This window comes from Pteropus medius, unplaced genomic scaffold, assembly GCF_902729225.1.
Source record: "Pteropus medius unplaced genomic scaffold, Ma_sr-lr_union100, whole genome shotgun sequence".
NCBI lineage: Eukaryota > Metazoa > Chordata > Mammalia > Chiroptera > Pteropodidae > Pteropus > Pteropus medius.
In genome coordinates this window covers 4,504,382-4,523,952 of record NW_024350325.1, presented here as the reverse complement: position 1 = coordinate 4,523,952, position 19,571 = coordinate 4,504,382, and positions in this window count along the sequence as shown.

Here is a 19,571-nt window from a genome sequence, read left to right as displayed (position 1 = left end):
TTATTTAACACTTTCCAGCCAGTTCCTAAAACAAATATATAATTGTAATTCTTTCAATGCATTGGTAGGCATACATAAAAGCCCCTGGAAATTGTTCATTTTGCTTTCATGAAACTGTTAACTCAGTTAATTATAAGTCATTGTCTTGTTATTATTTTTTTCCATACAGTTTCTTTCAACACAATCATTTATTAAGAGCTATGCACATTTGGGCACAGTTAAAGAAAAGAGGACACTCAAAAGTAATTACAGGTGGGAAAGGTCACATTAGAGGCTCTGTGGTCCTTAGACCCACAGCACCACCATCATTTACTTGTCTATTGATACCGTGTATATAATATCTACCTGCCCTGATACACTGTTACACATGGCCCAAAAAGACATATCCTATCAGGCTATGAAGTCCTGCACCTCAGTCTCCTCTCCAACCAATCTTCCTGTTCTTACAGCACACATGCCACATGGTGAAGTAATAGGAAATGAATGAGTGAATGAATGAATGAATGAATGAATGAATACCAAATAAATAAATTATATAAATGGGAAACAAGACATATGAAATTAGATTTTTAAATGATCATTTTAATCCATTTATGCTAATTTATGGAAATAGTATGGGCTTCTTCCCCTTTGGCGGCTCAAACTAATAGTCTAACCATAAGTCTTTCTATGATAGTGCCTTTATTCGCAGACTTTGTAAATACAACCTAAGTGATGTATTTGATGGCTTGTTGGAGCCAATTGTTAAATATTCATGAATTTTGGAAGCTGGCTGTTAAACTATTGGTACTTGAAATCAATCATGGTGAGTATTTACAACATGGAAATCAGCAAATGATAATAATCGGATTTTATTTCCTTCCTTCCTTCCTTCCTTCTTTCCTTCTTCCTTCTTCCTTCCTTCCTTCCTTCGTTCCTTCCTTCGTTCCTTCCTTCCTTCCTTCCTTCCTTCCTTCTTCCTTCCCTCCCTCCCCTCTTCCTTCTCTCCCTCCTCCCTTCCTTCCTTCTTTCCTTCCTTTCTTTTCTTTCTTTTTGGGAGCCTGCTTTCCAGAACACTATGCTAAAGCACTTCACGAAGCTCTGATGCAAAAAATAAGGGAAGTATTCCCAATGTCCCTAACTTCCTAGGAATCTACTCATGATGTGCCATTCACATTTTCTTTCTAAATTCTTTTTGTATATATGTTTTTGTCATGCCTACTTCTTAGGATTACACATTTAGTAAGGGTATTAGCCATTTTGTAAATTACCTTTTTTTAAAATAATGTCACTGAATCTGGTCAACAAGTCATGCCTTCCCTTTCTGCACATTTTGTGATTTTATAGTCATTGGTAAAATCCTTTCTCAGCCTTGATCTTTTCGGACTGAAAACGTCTATTTATTTTACACTCTCCTTATATCACTACTCATTTTAGGCATTTTTCTCAGGACCTATTTCAGTTCAGTCTTTTCTCAAGTGGGGCAATCAGTACTGTTTGCAGTATCTCGCTTGTAGGGGGAAAAATCCTGCAACATAACTACAGCAAGAATGGACTTTCACTCTTCTGTCCTTACTTATGAGTAATGTCCATTCATTTTGGAAACAACAACAGCAAAACACAGCATCAGGCTTCACAAGAAGCAAAGATAATAATATCAGACCATATCCAAAGAAACTAGTGGTTGAAGTTTTTATTTGCTCTGAGCAGGAAAAGAATCTAATTAGATTCTTGATTTCAGATTTATGGGGGAAAAAATATTATCAAAGTGTGGAAACTACTCAATAATTCTCTTTTCTTAATTTTCCAGGAAAACTTATTTCATCTAGTAAGCCCACTTTTAGTCATATATTTCAACTTTCTGTTATCTAACATTGCTAATGAAAATAAAAGCATTCTAGAAAATTAATAATATTAACGCTATTAGATTTGTCAGCTTTAAGTATATGCTGATAAATATCTATAATATACTTGATTAAGGCAGATGACTGAGGACAATTAATTCTGTATTTTGCCTTTGTATGACTATTTCATAAATACTTAAGCATCCTTTTTTAATCAAGCATTATTATCTCTGTTACACTTACTTTTCCTTACAGTAATATACATATAGCCCCTGGGAAAGCTTTGTTTCCATGGGTAATGTCAACTGTAACAGGCCTACTGTATTTAAAGGGGGCTCTGATGTAGGAATATTGGGTCCGATTTTTTTTTTTAACTTCTAATAATTTGTTGATTTTAAGCCTTCAAATACAAACTGAATTACATGGTGAAGAAACTACCAGAAAATCTAATTTAACCTATATATCCTAAGGCATGTTCATGAATAATCATAATCTCCAAGCAGAAGTTCCTCCCTTACAGTAGAAAAGTCTCTGTAATGGTATTGAAAATCAGGACTTTTTTCTATTGTATAAGTAAATCCTTTCAATTTTAGGATACTACTTTAAGCTTTGAAGAACTCTCAAAGTAACATGCACTCCCTGTGCGAATGTGCAAGGTTTAAGCACATGCAGCTAATTCTACACAATATAGGTAGAGTCACCAAAGAGTCCAAAGCAGAGTTCTTTTCTATGAAACACTTGTGTTTGACAAAATTAAAAAAAAAAAAAAATCCAAAAAGGATATAATGAACGAATTTTAAAAACTCTGTGTTTTTGAATCCCTAAGCAGGGAACACAGTATGCCGTGTTTCCAAAGGGCATTTGGATATAAAACAGATTGTTCTGAACATCTTTGTTTTTGAAAAACAATAGTTTTTCAAGGAATGTTGTTTTGAAGTGTGGTTATGGTAAGAGTTTGCTGCTTGTTTGCTTTCAGCTTTGCTCTTCAACTGCTCATTAGAGCGACTTGGTTCATTTAGACATCCTAATATCCAACAGGCGGTCCTATGACTAGTCCGCCGCAGCTTGCAAGTAGAGAGAAAAATCATGTGCAAGTTTAGTTCTTGATTTTTGACCCTTTCCAAATTGTAGATAAATTATGGTTCCGAGCATTCAATTTATCATTTATTTTTATGCTATTAAGTGGATTGATATATTTCCCTAAAGGTAGATATTATATTGCTGGTAATATTTTCTACACAAAATATTGCTGAACACTTTCAGATAAATAAGTCAAAAAAGCAGAGTTGCTTACATTGGATCATTTTAGTTGATTTTGCATTTTAACCTAGCTTTACATTTGAGAAGAGAGCTATAAAATGACATTCTATAATTCTTCTATTCATATTGTCCCAGCAAATAAAGAGGAACAAAGTCACTTTGTCAAAAAAATTCAGTATCAAATCTTATTAAAATGTGTAGAAATCTGCATATGAGGTTTTCTAAGTATTTACCAACTCTAATTGATGAAGCTAAATGTGGAGAAAGACATGCTTTTTTGTCTTCACAGTAGAGATGATAGAGCTCTACAAATTCTGGTGGCTTTTACAAATTGTGGCTCTATATTTCCATCAGGGAGGGTAAGCATGTCAAATAATGTTTAGATTATATACACTACTCCATTTAGGACTACTGTGCATGGTATGGTTGTTTAAACATTATTTTCCTCAATGGACTGTTTCTAACCAACGAATAGATTGTAAAGTTCAATGCTTTACACCATTTGAGAGAATATCACAGTGACTGGGGCGGGGAAGGGGTGGGGGCTCTATGTGCCCTCCTCTGAATATCAGGTGTCACTCCAGTACATCTGGCAACACGTACAATCTCACACATATGGTTAGAGTAGGACACTCCGGTTAGAAATGTTTTACATTATGAATCTCAGGAGAGAACCCAAATGAAGACTTGCTGAACTGAAAGCATAGAGGATGGAGCTCGAAATAGAAAAGGGAGTCTAAATCATGTTATGAGAAAATGCCAACTAGTTGAATGAAATAGTTTTCCATCAGCTCTATTGATTCATCTATGTTTTAAACAGACTTAATGCTGAATTGAAGCATTACCTAGGTTAAACATTTTGATATTAACACAAAATATATATCATATATATATGTATACAAAAAATATGATATATATAAATTATATCATATATATGTATACATATATATGATATATATAAATTATATCATATATATGTATACATGTATATATGATATATATAAATTCTCTAAATTTTATTTTTCTTTCTAATATGGTGAATTAGTAGCAATACAAGGACAGAACATGAAGGCCTTTGCTGAGGGCTTGGCAGTTCTCCAGTTCCTGCTGCTAAATATTATCAGGGAATAAACATCAGAACCAAATTCCCCTAGTAATTTCAGTAATAACATTTCCTGAACATAGTTCATATTCTAATGCTTACAAAATTCTCTAAAGAAAGGGCAATGGACAACAACATTTATCAAATAGGGGAGAGGGTGGGTTATGTCTAGGGGACTTTGTTTTAAGCATCAAGCACACTGTTTTTCTAGATTGTTTTTAGGGATCAATAAGCATAGTAAAGTTTTCAAAAGATGCAATTATTCATACTTTTTATAAGGTCGGTTATCCATTTCAAAAGTATCATTATTATTGTGATGGCTGTAGCTTTTTTATTATTAGAGATAGCCTAGAAATAATAGTCACTGAAGTTCCCCCCATGTCATGTCATGTCATGTCACAAGAGCCACTGTCAAAGTTATTATTTTATATCTAATTCCATGCTAAAGCAGATTACATTATAAAATGTTTGTACCTCCATGCATTAATCGTGAGTGGGTAGGCACTGGCTGCAGCATTTTTTTTTTTAGGGTTCATGAATAATACAAACAGTATAATGATTAAGAGGTACTTTAAAACCAGGCTTGGGTTCGAATCTTGTGTGATCTTGGGAAAATTTAACTTCAGTACCCTCGTCCATCTATCAGAGGATAACGATGCCCTCGTGCTTGGGGATTAAGTGAGATAACACATATTTAAAAGCATAGCCTATGTTAACAATTCAAAAATAAATTAGTTACCAGTTAATAATAATACCAACAAAAACAAAAATCATCCATCAGTTTACCCTTAATACCTCTTTCCTCTCCTACAATGATTTTATAGATATTTACATATTTGTATAAATAATTGCATTATTCATTTCTCCATCTATATTGTTTGCTACTATACTGGGTTCTGCAAACTTTTAGAACTTTTAGACTGTATGTTAGCTATTACCCATCAAGACAGCTTACTCATCCTGCTCAGTACATCCTTATTTGAAAATCCATTTATTTCTATCTTCTCATGATAACCTCTGTAGAATTGAAAAGTGAGTGTAAAATGGAGACAAATACATTTGTGCTGTCTTTGCAGTGACAAGTTGGGTGTACCTGCAATAATGATAACCACTGTATAATTAATGAGCATTATGTCAGGGACTTATAGTTCCACTTAAACTATGAGGAAATTGTGATGATACACACTTTGCATCTAAAATTAACTCTGGCTATATCTTAAATCTCTGTCCCCACTTTCTCTTTGCCCTCATTTCTTGATTTAATTTTCACTCTGTTGTATAACCTTATATCTAAAATCTTTCCCTATATATAGGTTATGTTAAACACTGAAGAATAATCAATTAACTAATTTGGGACTCAAAGTAGTTGAGTAACTTACCTTTTCTACACTGCCCACACAATGCCAGGGACTCAGAGGTGAGAGGGAGTGTTATGGATTTCACGGCTCACATCCTCCCTGGCAGGGTTTGTTGCTTCCACACTAACTTTGCATTGCAACGAGTCATGTTGACTTAGATACCAATTTTGAAGGCTTGGACTATGTTACAGGTAAGACCTGGAGTTTGGGAAGCATGGAACACTTGTAGCTAATTCATACCTGGAAAAGATGTCTACCTGTCAGTGGTTCGCTGAAATTTTTCATAGTTGCAGAACAGGGACACAGCTTTTAGGAAGTAATGGTACTCACAATGATGACAGACAAAAGTGAGTGATTTGGGTGCTTAGATGCCTGACTGGGGACTTTTCTTAAAGGGTCCTGTCCAAGAAGGCTTTGGTCAAAGTGAGAGCCTTGGTGAAAAAGATGTGGAATACAGAACTAGGGGACTTGTGGTAGTGGACAGCTCCAGGGGAGGCACTGACCACATCAAGGAAGCTCAGTTGGAGGGACCTGGCAATAGAGTTTCTCAGGAGCTCAGAAATGTCTCCACAAGAGGAAGAGTCAGCCTTGCACTAATATCAAATATGGAAGAAGAAAGAAGCTCTGATTCTGAAGTTTGGGTTGAGCATCACACTGGAATGGACATATTTATTACAATTACATGAGATAATTCTATTGACAAAATAACCAGAGGACTTTTGACCAACTAAAAGAAAGCAGGTGGGCTCTGGAGTCTAAGAGCTTATCCAGGGGTAGAGAAAGAATTGATTTCAGATAGTGTTTTTTATATTAAATGTATTGGGGTCACAGTGGTTAACAAAATTATATATGTTTCAAGTGTGCAATTCAATAATATGTCATATGCATATCGCATTGTGTGTTCACCGTGGGGCAGGGCAGGTGTTGCTTCTGAATGCACTCTGAGAAGTTCTACTCTTTCTACAAAATGCTTGAGTAATTTTACATTATATTTAATATGGGATGTGGTACATTATTATTATTATATATTTGATATGTTACGAGTTGGAGCCTCTAAAACTGGGAGCACCTAGAGTCTGAACAATTTTCCTTTCAAATCAATTTAATTTTAATGATGTGACGCTAGAGTAGCAAACAAGAAACCTGGGGACTGTCCTAACCTTGCTCTGCTCAAAGCACACCACACACCGTGGGCAGCAGGTTTCAGATAAACTATCCTGTCTAGTCTCATTTAGGCAACAACGGTGACTTCAAACATTAAGGAATCACCAGAAAAATGTTATTTTACATTATACTTTTTATCTGAAAAATTGCCACTGCATACTAGAAAACATTATATTGCATGTTAAAGTGTAGTTCTTGATAAGGACTTGTCCTAGAGTATCTCATGACAATTTCTTTGCTTTTTCAAGGTACATTTGCAGTTTCTAAGGAACTACATTTCACAACCATGGCTATCTAGTAATACCATATGTGTACAATGTCGGAATAATTATATGATAGCTATTGTGAAAACCATAAATCATGGACATTAGAAATATGAAAAAAAATTAATTAGATTGCCTGCTATAACCATAAAGTAAAGTCTAGTTCTCTACTAAAATAAATGCGCCATTTTGATAGAAACTTTATGTTAGTTTAGCATTCTACCCCCTTTCCTGGCACAACTCTAGCACATAGTAGGGACACAAAAATATCTATTGAAAGAATAAAAGTGTTTCTTCTCTCTAGTATCCAAAAGCAAAATAATGTCTATAAGGCTCAAGTAAGGTAATTCTCTGAGGAAAAGAAATAAAATGCCTTTAAGAGAATTATAAATGGAAATTTTGCATTTATAATATTCTCGTTCTCCAGTTTTCCAAAGTTTATTGATAATAGCCAAATTTTTGGAAATTAGCTAACAGTGTCACTTTAAATTTGTTTCTGATAAAACTTGTTTCTGATTACTCCGTTCTGAAAAACATGCCTTATTAAAATAAGAGTACAGAGAAAATCTACTGGTTTATTTAATAACTTAACCACTATATTTGAGACTAGAAGAATTAACCATCTCCTTTCGTTCAGTTTTTCCATTTCTAAAATAAGATAGCATTTTCTTATAACCTGCTCATTGTACTTGTGTGTGTATCTGTGGTCACTCTCATGTTTATATATCTGAGGTCATTACCTTGACTTACCAAAATATCTGTTTCACTACTGCTTTCTGAATGAGGTGAAACATCAGTTGCTGGCATTTCAAAGTTGATATAATAAAAGGTTGACTTACAATTAGACAAACTGAACTCCATAAATCACGTCACAGTTTTTGGTGGAGGCTTAGATGTAAAGTATGTATTTTTATGTACTTAATCATATATCTCTTTGTTTTACACTGCACATTTTCAACATAACTTTAAAGATTCTTTCATTACTTGTACATCTGAAGGTTACATATACTTGTTTCATGTCCTCAAATATTAACTTGTTCCTTAGTGTAATGAAGGTAATCAGTGCAGCACGTTTCAAAGTGGTCCTACAATTTGTTCTGGAAACAGTCTTCATTTCAGCAGGTTAACATTCATCTTCTAAAAGATATATTTAACTTCAGTTGTTTTCAGTGAAAGCAACAATGCTTAGAGAGACACTAATTTTAATTATTATTTTTTACCTAACACTTGCTGGTATGCTGTATCAAGGGTTGTAAGTAAGCCCTGATACATCCTATCTGCTATTTACATCCCTTTTCTCCACTCTGTAATTTTAAAAACAATAGAAATTAAGTTTCTAACATAATACACTCCTAAGATTTTAGCTCTATGTTGTTCTCTGAGCATTTGCATATCACTTTTTTCCTTTTATTTTCAAATATTTGCACAGGATCACTTGCCATCTTTTCATCAGAGTACAATATTCCCCAAGTACTGCCATATTTTCTCAGTTCTGGCTTCTCTGTGAATGTTTTCACTAAATCTTTAACATTCTGGAACTCAGATGTGCTCATTATATGTTCTTTTTTCTGTCTATATTGGATCAACTTTTAAATTAGGTGAACTAGTAATGAAACCAATTTAAACATCACAAAGATTAAAATGTTATTTTAATAAGAAAGCTTCAGGGAGCCCCAGGGTTGTCAGGACCCTCACATTAGAGACATTCTGTGAGGAAATGAGCTTGGGAGGCTATTGAGTGCTTTGAAATCCCAGACCAACCATGTGAACAATCTGAAAAATCAAGCCACTTAATATTTCTGAACTCTTGTCTTCTTGCATGTAGAAGGGGAGATAGTAACACCAACCTTTTAGACTGATACGAAGACTAGGTAAAATATTTAAAGAATGTGGCACAGAAATTTCTGTTAATCATAGAAGATTAAACACATGTTTTTATCTCTTCTGCCTCCCCGAACCTGAATTACAATGGCAATAAAAAGAATAAAATTACATAAACCCCACAAGGGCAAAGAAAATGTGAGGTGAGATGGGGGGGGGGACTGACCAGCCAATGGTAGATGTCAGATTATGGAGAAAGGGAGAAAGACTGAAAAAAGAATAAGGATTAATAATTCTGAGTGATTGAAAATAAATCACTAAGAAGAACATAGGAAACTAAGCAAATAAAAAAAAACTGAGACAATACTAACTCCAGGAAAAATAAAAATTTTACAAAAATGAAATATAATCAAAGTGCAAAATGACTAAACCTTATGCAATGTATAAAGATATAGTGATGCAAATGCTTATTATAGAATGTTACCTGAAAGAAATATAAAATTATATATGGAGATTAAGAATGTAAGAGATTATTTTGGGAAGTGAGTTTTTAAAAAAACAAGAACTATAATGTAAGTAGTGTATTTTGTTTGTAGCTATAGTTCTGTAGTTTGTTTTTCATATATGAAGAGAATACTAAAAGAAATCTCTAATATCCCTCAATATCTGTTTATTAGTGTCCTAATAAACATCATTTGGTTAGGTTACCATTAATTTAATGTAACTAAATTAAAATTGTATAGCATATAAATAAATGCAGTTAACCATCCCTACCTCATGCATTAACACAGGTTCTCATGAAAATAAAATGTGAAGTGTCTCTCAATGTATAATTTGCATTTTGAGCTTTGAAAACTAGAACATATATTCATTGTACTTGATCTAGATCATCTTGAAGTTGTCTTCCAATAGTTAGATCTAAGATAGTATAAATCATTCAAAATATACGTTTTTTGCTAATAATAAAAACAGTATACCTAGTACATTGATATTGTTGGTAGAACAATAGGATAAAACCTGACTCACCTAAAACCTGTGAGAATCAGAATTTATCCCAAATTACCTCCTTCCTTCACAAAAAAAAAAGAAAGAAAAGAAAAAAGAAAGAGAGAAAGAGGAAAGGAAGGAAGGAAGGAAGGAAGGAAGGAAAGAAGGAAGGAAGGAAGGAAGGAAGGAAGGAAGGAAGGAAGGAAGAAGGAAGGAAGGAAGGAAGGGAGAGGAAGATCTATTTTATCTGGTTAATGTTGTGATATTTCACCGGAGACTGAGCAGGGTTAATCTCTCAAGGAGAATGCTTGAGGAAAAGCTTTCTGTGGGAGGTTGGCTCATGGCCAGACCTGACTGAGTGGATAGGAAAATGTGGAACAGGGTGAAGTCCCTGGAGTGGGAAGACTCTTTGGAGGGAAGGAGCTCCTGCTCTTGGGGAGGCACTTGGGTGTGGGAGGTAGAAATGCTGAAGAAGGATATTTCTTAATTTTTTTCCAAGTAATATGCAATCTAAACACTTGTCTCTGAATCTGCTGGACAAACTTTATTAAATATACATTATTCATTTAATCATAGTGGAGTTTGACCTGCTTTTCTGGGATTGCAGCAAAATGTTGAGTCTAGCCTCCTAAGTAGGAAAACTAAAACTCTCAGTTTGGTCCTGTAGTCTGTATTTACATTTGCTGTCTTGATGTCAATATGGGTACAGATGAATCACAAATTATAAAGTCACCTACTCCAAAGGCAAAGGCTAGGGCAGACATAAGGCAACCCACAAAAGACCATTTGAAAAAAAGTATTTTCTGTTTAATTTCTTTACAATAAGAACTTTTCCAAAATATAATACACACAGATGCCTTTTTAATAAAGTGAAAAAAAAAAATTCACCCTCTCCTTGATGACTTGAGTTAATACTTATAGTGACAATTGTTGGGATATGCTGAGGATTTGATGAGCATTAAGTTGATACAGGACACTGGGCTGAATAGCATATTGGTGGTTAATGAACTTCATTTTGAAAAAATGTTGCCTTGTTGTCAGCTTAATTGTTGCTCATTTGCTTCCTTTACATAAAAGTAAGTTAGGTATGTAGCCGTGTGACCACTTGGGTATTATAGCATGACTGCATTTCTTCTTGAATAATCAGCAAATTTAAGGTTAAAGCGGTCTTCTCCAGAGTGATAAGAATTGCAAGGCGTGCCCCTGTTGTCCTCACTATCCTCTGTCTAGTGACTATCAATTATTTTTGTTCGATTAATGCAAACCCTGAATTTACTGTATTCTGAGTCTCACTTATACTATGGTTAATATGTGTGAAGATGGAACGTGCTTCCTCATTTCAAGAGTTTGTCAAGTGACACTAACACTGTTCTCCACACATGCCTGGATACTCAACTTATAACTGAATTTCAGGCACGAGTTAATAAATTGAATGTTGAATGCCATAACAAGATTAAGTTCCAACATGTTAGCTTCCAAGAAAGAGAATGGTGATGGAGTCATATTACCTCTTGTTCCACAGGCTGTCAAAGTCATCGAAAACCTGACTATGAAGGCAAAGAGAAGCAAGAACACAGAATAAAACTGCACCAGCATTGAAACCAGGAGTACTACCAACCACATATCACAGACACACTGCTGTGTGAACCAAAGCAAAGAAAATCACAGGACACTGCACAAAATTTGCCTTCCCGAGAAAGTTGGCACAATGCTGCAGAAAGCAATTTGAAAAGATTCTATAAGTCTCTGTAAATATTCCCTGTTTGGAAGACATAAGTGCTGGTGATGCGGGCTCCTCTCTTAGCTTCAGGTCAGAGACTCTGTGGGCCAGACTAGACCAGGAAGTAACCATTATTTTTCACTTTTCATTGTTAACTAAACAACTAATTAATAGTGGTAATGTTTGAAGGATAACCCCTGCTCGTGTAAGAGATAAAGTCAAGGGAAAAGTGGATCCCAGAGACAGAGCCCAAATTTACCAAATAACTGCTTATCAATTTAGTGCAAATTCAAGAGTGGAGGATAGGTGTGTGGTATAAAAGGTACACAAAACAGTCTAACTTGACTTCGTATCAATGTGCTCATCCACCAGCACAGTCAAGATAACTTTGTGGACCTAGTATCAATGCAGTGGTTCCAAGTAACTTGGATAAAAAGCACAAGAAAGTCTCCTATAACCCTGCTTTTCATACTTTCCCAGGCCCCATATGCTCTGACTGACTCCACTTAATATGCTCTGGTTGGCCCATCTGCTTTAAGGATAAGGTTTTAAATGCAAATTAAAACATCAGTGAAATATCACTTTTCACTTACATCATTGTTAAGTCTAAAAAACATTGAAAACAGCCAGCTTGAATGAGGCTGAATGAATGAGGCATCCTTAAAGACTGCTGGTAGAACTGTCAACTACAAAAAAAAAAAAAAAAAAATCTTCCTGGAGGGTAATATGGCAATCTGTTTCAAAATTCAAATGCATATTTACTGACCCAGAAATTCCACTGCTAAAAATACACACTAATAATCAGACGAGTGCTCAAAGATATAGTGCAAGAACTTTCTATTGATAATAGAGAATAATTAGAAACCCAAAAAAAAAAAAAATACATCAGTAGAGATCTGGAAACATTATGGGACACCATACAAAGGAATATAGTGTAGTCATTAAAAATAATTGTATATGGCTATATTTAGTTTTATGAGGAAAGCAATGTATTTGCAAGTGAAAAAAGCTACAAACAGCCGCCTCTGGAAAATATTCACTGAGCATAAGTCTGAAAGGCTCTCCACCAGAATAGAATGTTCGTGGTAGTTATCCTGAGCTGTGGATTTATGAGTGATTTTCACCTCTTGATAAAATTATGTATTGTCTGGATATTTAATAAGGAAAATACATTGCTTTTATAATATAAAATATAGATAATATTCACAATTTTTATATAGTTTTTAAATGGTCTGCACTTTCTTCATTGGGTATTGTATTGACACATACTAAACAGCTTTTGTACAAAATCTGATTTTCATACATTTTCTGATAAGCAAATATTTTGAAAATTCCATGGACATGTAAGAGCTCTACTTTAAAGCATCATGTGACCAGTCTGAACAGTAGTGTTTATTTCATTATTTGTTTGCATTCCATGTATTACTTTCTAAAACTTAATGGAGTCAGAAAATGGACACACTAATAAAATTAAGAAGGATAATTTTTAGTTATTACAATTGGGAAAAAGTAAAAATTGTTAGCTTTGTCAAACATATCAAAGTTAAAGTCTCAGACCTGCACTGGACTTAAGTCAGCCAGTTATTTTAGTGGTGAATTAATTGACTTGCACTTCCCTTTGAGAAGTCCCTTCTGAAATGCTTGGATCCATAAACCATGCTGAGCATAAAGTCATGTGACTTCATTCCTATTTCCATTGTCCTTACACTTTACCATGAGCCTTCCTCTCTACCCGCCCACTCACACACTGGAGCTGACTGAAACAAGATTCAACTGGGCTAATGAGAATCTCCTGGCCAGTGACTGGAATCAGAACAAAGCAATTGAAATTGAGTTGAAAAAATATATTTGAATTTTAGACACCCATTTCCATTTAGACACCAAAAAAAGAAGCAGAGGTGAGGACTTATTTTGATATTATAAGCTTCTCACCAGGCATAATTGTACTCTCTGCTTGGTTTCTGGAAGAGAGCATAACTTCTCCTTTTGGCTTAAGCTAAATTTGTGTGGCTTCCTAGTATTTGCAACTGACTACTCTGGTGGGCAGCCTCTCAAACGGTTCCCAGTGATCCTCACCTTCGGGTATTCAACCCTGTGTAATTCATTCTCTTGGAATGTACACTGGATTTACTAGTTCAAACTAATAGAATACAGCAGAAGTGGTGGGCCCTGGATGATGGGCTCTACTGGCTTTTAGTTTAGATTCTCTCTGTGTGTCTCTCTGTCTCTTTGTCTCTCTCCCATCTCTATCTCTCTAATTCTGTATGTCTTTCCGTCTTATCTCTATCTCTGTCTCTTCCTCTCTGTTTATTTCTCTCTCACACAGAGTCCAGCCACCATTAGAGAAGTCCAGGCTATTCTGCTGGAAAGGCCTGGGAGGATGAGGAGACATACAAGGGACTATGGAGTCCCTCAGCCAATATCTAACACCAACTGCCAACCAGGTGAGTAAGCGTCTTAAAAAAAAACCCTCCAACCCTAGTCAAAGCTTCAGATGAGGCAGCCTCAGCCAACAGTGTGACTGCAAGAGACTCTGAGCCAGAACCATCGAGCTAAGCCACTCCCAGAATCTGGACCAATAAATAATAAATATTTGTTATTTAAGACACTAAATTTGGGGTAATATGATATGCTGCAATTGATTAAAAATATACGATCTCTTATGGAAATAACTCTTCTCTTGTGGAAGAAATGAGTAAGATTAAATAATTATCAGTGAAAACATTAAAAATTATGTTGAAAAACTTAAGGTCCAAATAGGAATTTTGTAATTTTTAGCCCTCAGGGGGGAAAAAATATATATACATATTTATATATATAATCTATATAAATATATATAAATATATATAAATATATAATATATACACAAAATCTATATAAATATATAATATATACACAAAATAAGCCAACTATATGATGAAATTGCTTTTTAATAATATTTCAGATTAAGGAACAACACAGATCCATAGGCAGTATCAATGAGATCTAAGCACTGAATAAATATATTGAATGAATAAATCAGCAAGTAAATAAATTCTCCAACAATAACTGCTTTTCCAACTCTATAACTATCCATCAATATACAAACTTTATTATCCTCAGAGAACCCTTGGTTGCGAAATTATCTTTTGTGATATAACCAGTTACTCTCTATGGTAACAACATCCATTAAGGGAAAAGGATTTTAAAAGCTGAATATCTGAAGTGACATTAAACTGATCTCAAAAGCCTTTGGAACTGTGGTTGAGGAAGGCTTTCAAGTGAAAACATGAAAGTATCATAGAATCATTAAGATTATTTTATTTACTTGTTAAATTTGAATTTCTTTTTTGAGAGAATCACTTTTGAGGGTTATTTTTGTTTGTTCTTTGTTAAAAAGTGAGGTATCCTGAAGTAGCTTGAAAGTAACTCCTAATAATGACGGTATCAAGCTGTTAGGAATGCTGTTCGGAATTACAGAATCACAAGAAACATGTAGCTTTTCTACGATTGGAAGAATAAAGCAAAGTAAGGATACTTAAAGAATGGTGAGCTCAGTGTCAAACAGATATGTAAAGAAAGAGGAAGTGGATATTTCAGGATTAACAGAATAGCAGCAGTAACACAGCAGCACAGTACTTAGAGGACTACCAATGGGAAATAAATGTCCTGGAGAAAGAGTTGGAAAAACCAGTGCGTAGTGAGATCCAGACCCTGGGTAAAAGCAGACTTTTTCTAGTTCCCAGCCACAGATGTCGAAACAGATTATAGCAACAAATGACAGAAGAGCAATAAAAACAGTTATCTTATCATCAATTTGAGGAAATGAGAAGGCCTTGAGGGGAATGGGGAGGATATAAATCACATTCATTTGAAATAACTTTAGTTTCTTTTTAGATATGTTTAACTCACCAGCTCAAGAATTGTACTGAGGCTGTGCCATAGTATATATATGTTATTTGCAAATTTTTTTTGTTTGTTTAATGTCACAATTGAGAACACTAGTGTATCATTTGGAGCAAATGTATCTGAAACCAAGTATGTCTTACTGGTCTCATGACAGCTCTAGTGATCCCCAGGCTAAGGAAGTTCATGGCAGATGATGGGTAATGAGGCTACTTGGTAGAGGAAAGGAAATGTATAAATTTGGAGTCCTGCCTTGTATTCTCTAAGCCTCAAGTGAATGAATATATGAAACTGCAAAACAGTAGAGTTTTTGTTCTGTGGCCACCAGTAAGTTACCGAAAGTATTTTGTCTGAACCAAAGAATACAGAAAATAATTTGAGAGATTGTTTTCTCAGTACTCCCAGGGATTGTGTATAACTCTTACCATTCTAGATGTATAGGAGATAAGAGAATTCATTACATAGAATGTATGGCTCAGGCCATCAGGGGCTAATTAGTTCTCTTGCAAACCCCGTTGTATGGTTGGATTAAAAATAAACTTTAAACTTTTGAGTTGCTGAACCAAAGTAAATGTCTAATATATAGTATGCATAAGAAATATATTGAAAGCCATATTTGTGCCAAAGTGGAATTTGCTCACCCTATTTAAAACCAGAGCGTTCTAAAACTAACTCCATCATCTCAGTAATGCGAGAATACCAAAGCAGCTCCCCAGATACAGAGATACAGCTCACAGTCTATTTTAGTGAGTTTTCACTAGTCTTGCTAATAAAATCCCAGTGGCTTATAACAACCAAGGTGTATTTCTCATTTACAGCACCTGTTGGCTATGGGTCAGTTGCTTCTTTGTTCCTTCTGTCTCTTTATTGGGAGAGCCATGTTAAAGAAGGATCCCCTATCTGAAATACGTTGTTTTCTGGAGAGAAAAAGCAACGATAGGACTACAAGATTTATGCTCAATTTCGGCATGCATTGGCTGGACAGTCACATGCACAAGACTCACATGAAGGCGTGTAGGAAGTATACTCCCCTTATAAAGCGGGCCACCAGAGAGGGGACATGCAGGGATAGGCCCCAGCACTCAGGACAGCAAATATGTTGAGCAAATAATACCATAGAGTCAGAAAAAGCAAAATACTGTTTGTATCTTGCCCTGTCTGAGTTACAGGTGGTCAACAATTTGTACAGAAAATTGGAGGAAGTAAGCATTCTTCAGAAACTATTGAAGAAGACATTGCATTTAAAGTTGAACTTTAAGCAATTACAAAAACAACAACAACAAAAAAAAACACCTGGGGAAATTTTGTTATTCAACTGAGACCTTCAGTCAAGACTCTATTCACACAGTTTCATATATACAGCTATAATTTTGTATTTATTGATATATAATTTTGTATTTATTGATATATATATCAATAAATACAAAATTATAGCTGTAGCATTTGACACACATTTAGGTTAAAAAGAGCTCATTATTTAATCTACAAGGTGACTAGTGTGATTTAATATTTTTCATGAGTAGTATGGAGAAAAAATTTTAATATTTTATGCTAAAACCCACTCAAGCATACTCAGAATGCTAAGGAAAGGTAATAGTTCTTCTCATTTAGAAATTCGTTTGGAACTTATAACTCATTTAGTTCATGTGGAAAATACCTTAATAGATTCTTTGAATAAAAATGATGAGACCTCCAGGGCATGGTCTACAAAATAAAGGTAGAGAAATTAAAATTTCCCAAGGACAACTTTATGTTGGAGATGGAAGGTGAAGGACTTAGGGATATGGAGACCAAGAGAGATGAACGAAGGTCTAGGGAGGGAGAAAGACTCTAGAAATATGATGTAAAGTCTGAGCCTAAGGAAGGTGTAATCGGTCTGTATCAGGTAATGGAAGATAATTTTCTAGGACCAGTAATATCTGACATTGAATTTGGGGTTGAATCCTATCTATTTATTCTTACCTTACTTGACCCACTGATATTGCAATCTATAAACTCTAAGTCTGCCACAATTCTGTGCTGATGGGCTGAGAATGAAAAGAAAGAAGATGTCCAGCATGGACTAGTAAGAGAGAACAGTAGCCACAAGATATGAGGTGTTTCTAAAAACTTTGTATCAAAATATGCATAACATAAAATTTCCCATTAAGCATACAGTCCAGTAGTCTTAAGGACATTCACATTGTTGTATAACCAATCTCCAGAACTCTTTCATCTTGCAAAACTGAAACAATACTCATTAAACTTGCTGTGAATTTGACTACCCTAGGTACCTCATATAAGTGGAAACAAATAGTATTTGTCTTTTTATAAATGGCTTATTTCAATTAGTGTAATGTCTTCAAGGTCCATTCTTGTTATAGGATGGGTCAGAATGTCCTTCCTCTTTAAGGCTGAATAATATTTCATAGTCTGCATATACCATATTTTGTTTATCTCATCATTCATTGACGGACACTTGGGTTGCTTCCACCTTTTGGCTATTGTGAGTAATGCTGCTATCAGCATGCATGTGAGATGAGAATTTTGAATAGGAGCTAGTCCATTAGCATAGATTGACCCAGCAAAATAACCCTGTTTTCCAAGAGGGTCAGCTTTGAAAGAGTGAAAATCAGACTTGAGTTATTCCTGTAATTTTTTTTCTATTACATCCATCCATTACAGAACTTGTCTGAGCTTTGTAAATAACATATTTTCATATGAAAATTATCTATTAATACAGACATTTCCACTTAAATGACCAAAAAAAAAAGTCAACTAAGATACTTGCATTGTATTTAGTTGACAAAATATAAGTATGGCATGACAAATAGTTGATAATTAAGAAATGATGAAGAAAGAAAACAGGCAAATAGCTTTGACTTTTGATTATAGAGATTCGCTATAACAAAATCAGTTTATCTTGAATTATTTAATCTTACACTCTGAACAAAACTTGTGTAGAACAAAAACACCTACAACATTTTGAGTGTTTCATTTTATTAATTCATAAGAGCAAAAATTTTTTTAAACCTGATATGATGATGGACAAATAACTGAAGACATGCTCATAGTTTTACATTATTCAATAGAGTAAAGAAAGATAAAGAAATAAGCAAAAATTTTTCAAAGCAGCCCAAAGTCTTCTAGTCAGCACCTATCCTAGCCCTCACAAAGAGAACATTTTAAATTGAGTTATTGGAGAAAATGACATTCGAGTTTTACTAAATTGATCCTTTTCTTTATCACAAGCTACATTTAAGTTACTTTCAGAGATAGCCATATATCTTTCAGCTTCAAGGAAGATGGACAGATTTTTTATGACTCAGTTCTGTTTCCAAAGTGTCTTGTCAGACAATATTAATATAAGAAAAGAGCTTCCTCTCTCCAACATTTCACAAGCCATACCTTAAAAGCATTGGTCTTTGAAATCACACTCAGTCTAGAATTGCATTGCATTTTTCATGAGAATTAGGAAAATCCTGGCTCTCTGAAATGAATTATTTCCAGGAATCTTTATCGTCATCCTCTGAGCGCACTATTTCTGTATATTTCTCCTCTTATTGTCTCTCTAATACTTTAATTATTTATTAGGCTTTTATAGCATCTTACCTCTAAAGAATTCAAATACTATATGGAGACTTTTTAGCAGTACAATTTTGTAAATATTTCCTAAGCATTATTCTACAATAGTAAAGCAACAATGAAACAACAGAAATAGTCAAAATAAAGATGCAGAAAATGAAGATGAAACACAGAAGAAAGAAAAGTGGTGAGAGTAGGCAGCAGTATATTTCATATTCGGTCTAACTCCTTTAAAGTACTATTCTAAAATTATGTTATGCTCACCTATATCTCCTAGGCATACTGTGACTGGATCTGGAGAAAGATGACCAAGGAACTCTTGGCCATTTGTTTTTTCCTGTTGCGGTTATGTATCCTTTCATATGTAACAGGTCTTACTCAGGATTATCTTTGAATATCTACATCCATATTACTTTTTATTCTTGGCTTACACTTATATAACATTTACCATGTGCTAGCCACTGTTCCAAACACTTTATAAGCATCAACACCAAAATATCCTATAAGGTAAACACTATTAGCCTCATTTCAGAGCTGAGGAAACAAGCACAGCTACTAAGTGATGGATCCAAGGTTCAGCCTCAAGGTTATCTCCATCAGAAGCCATGCTGTTGACCATTACAC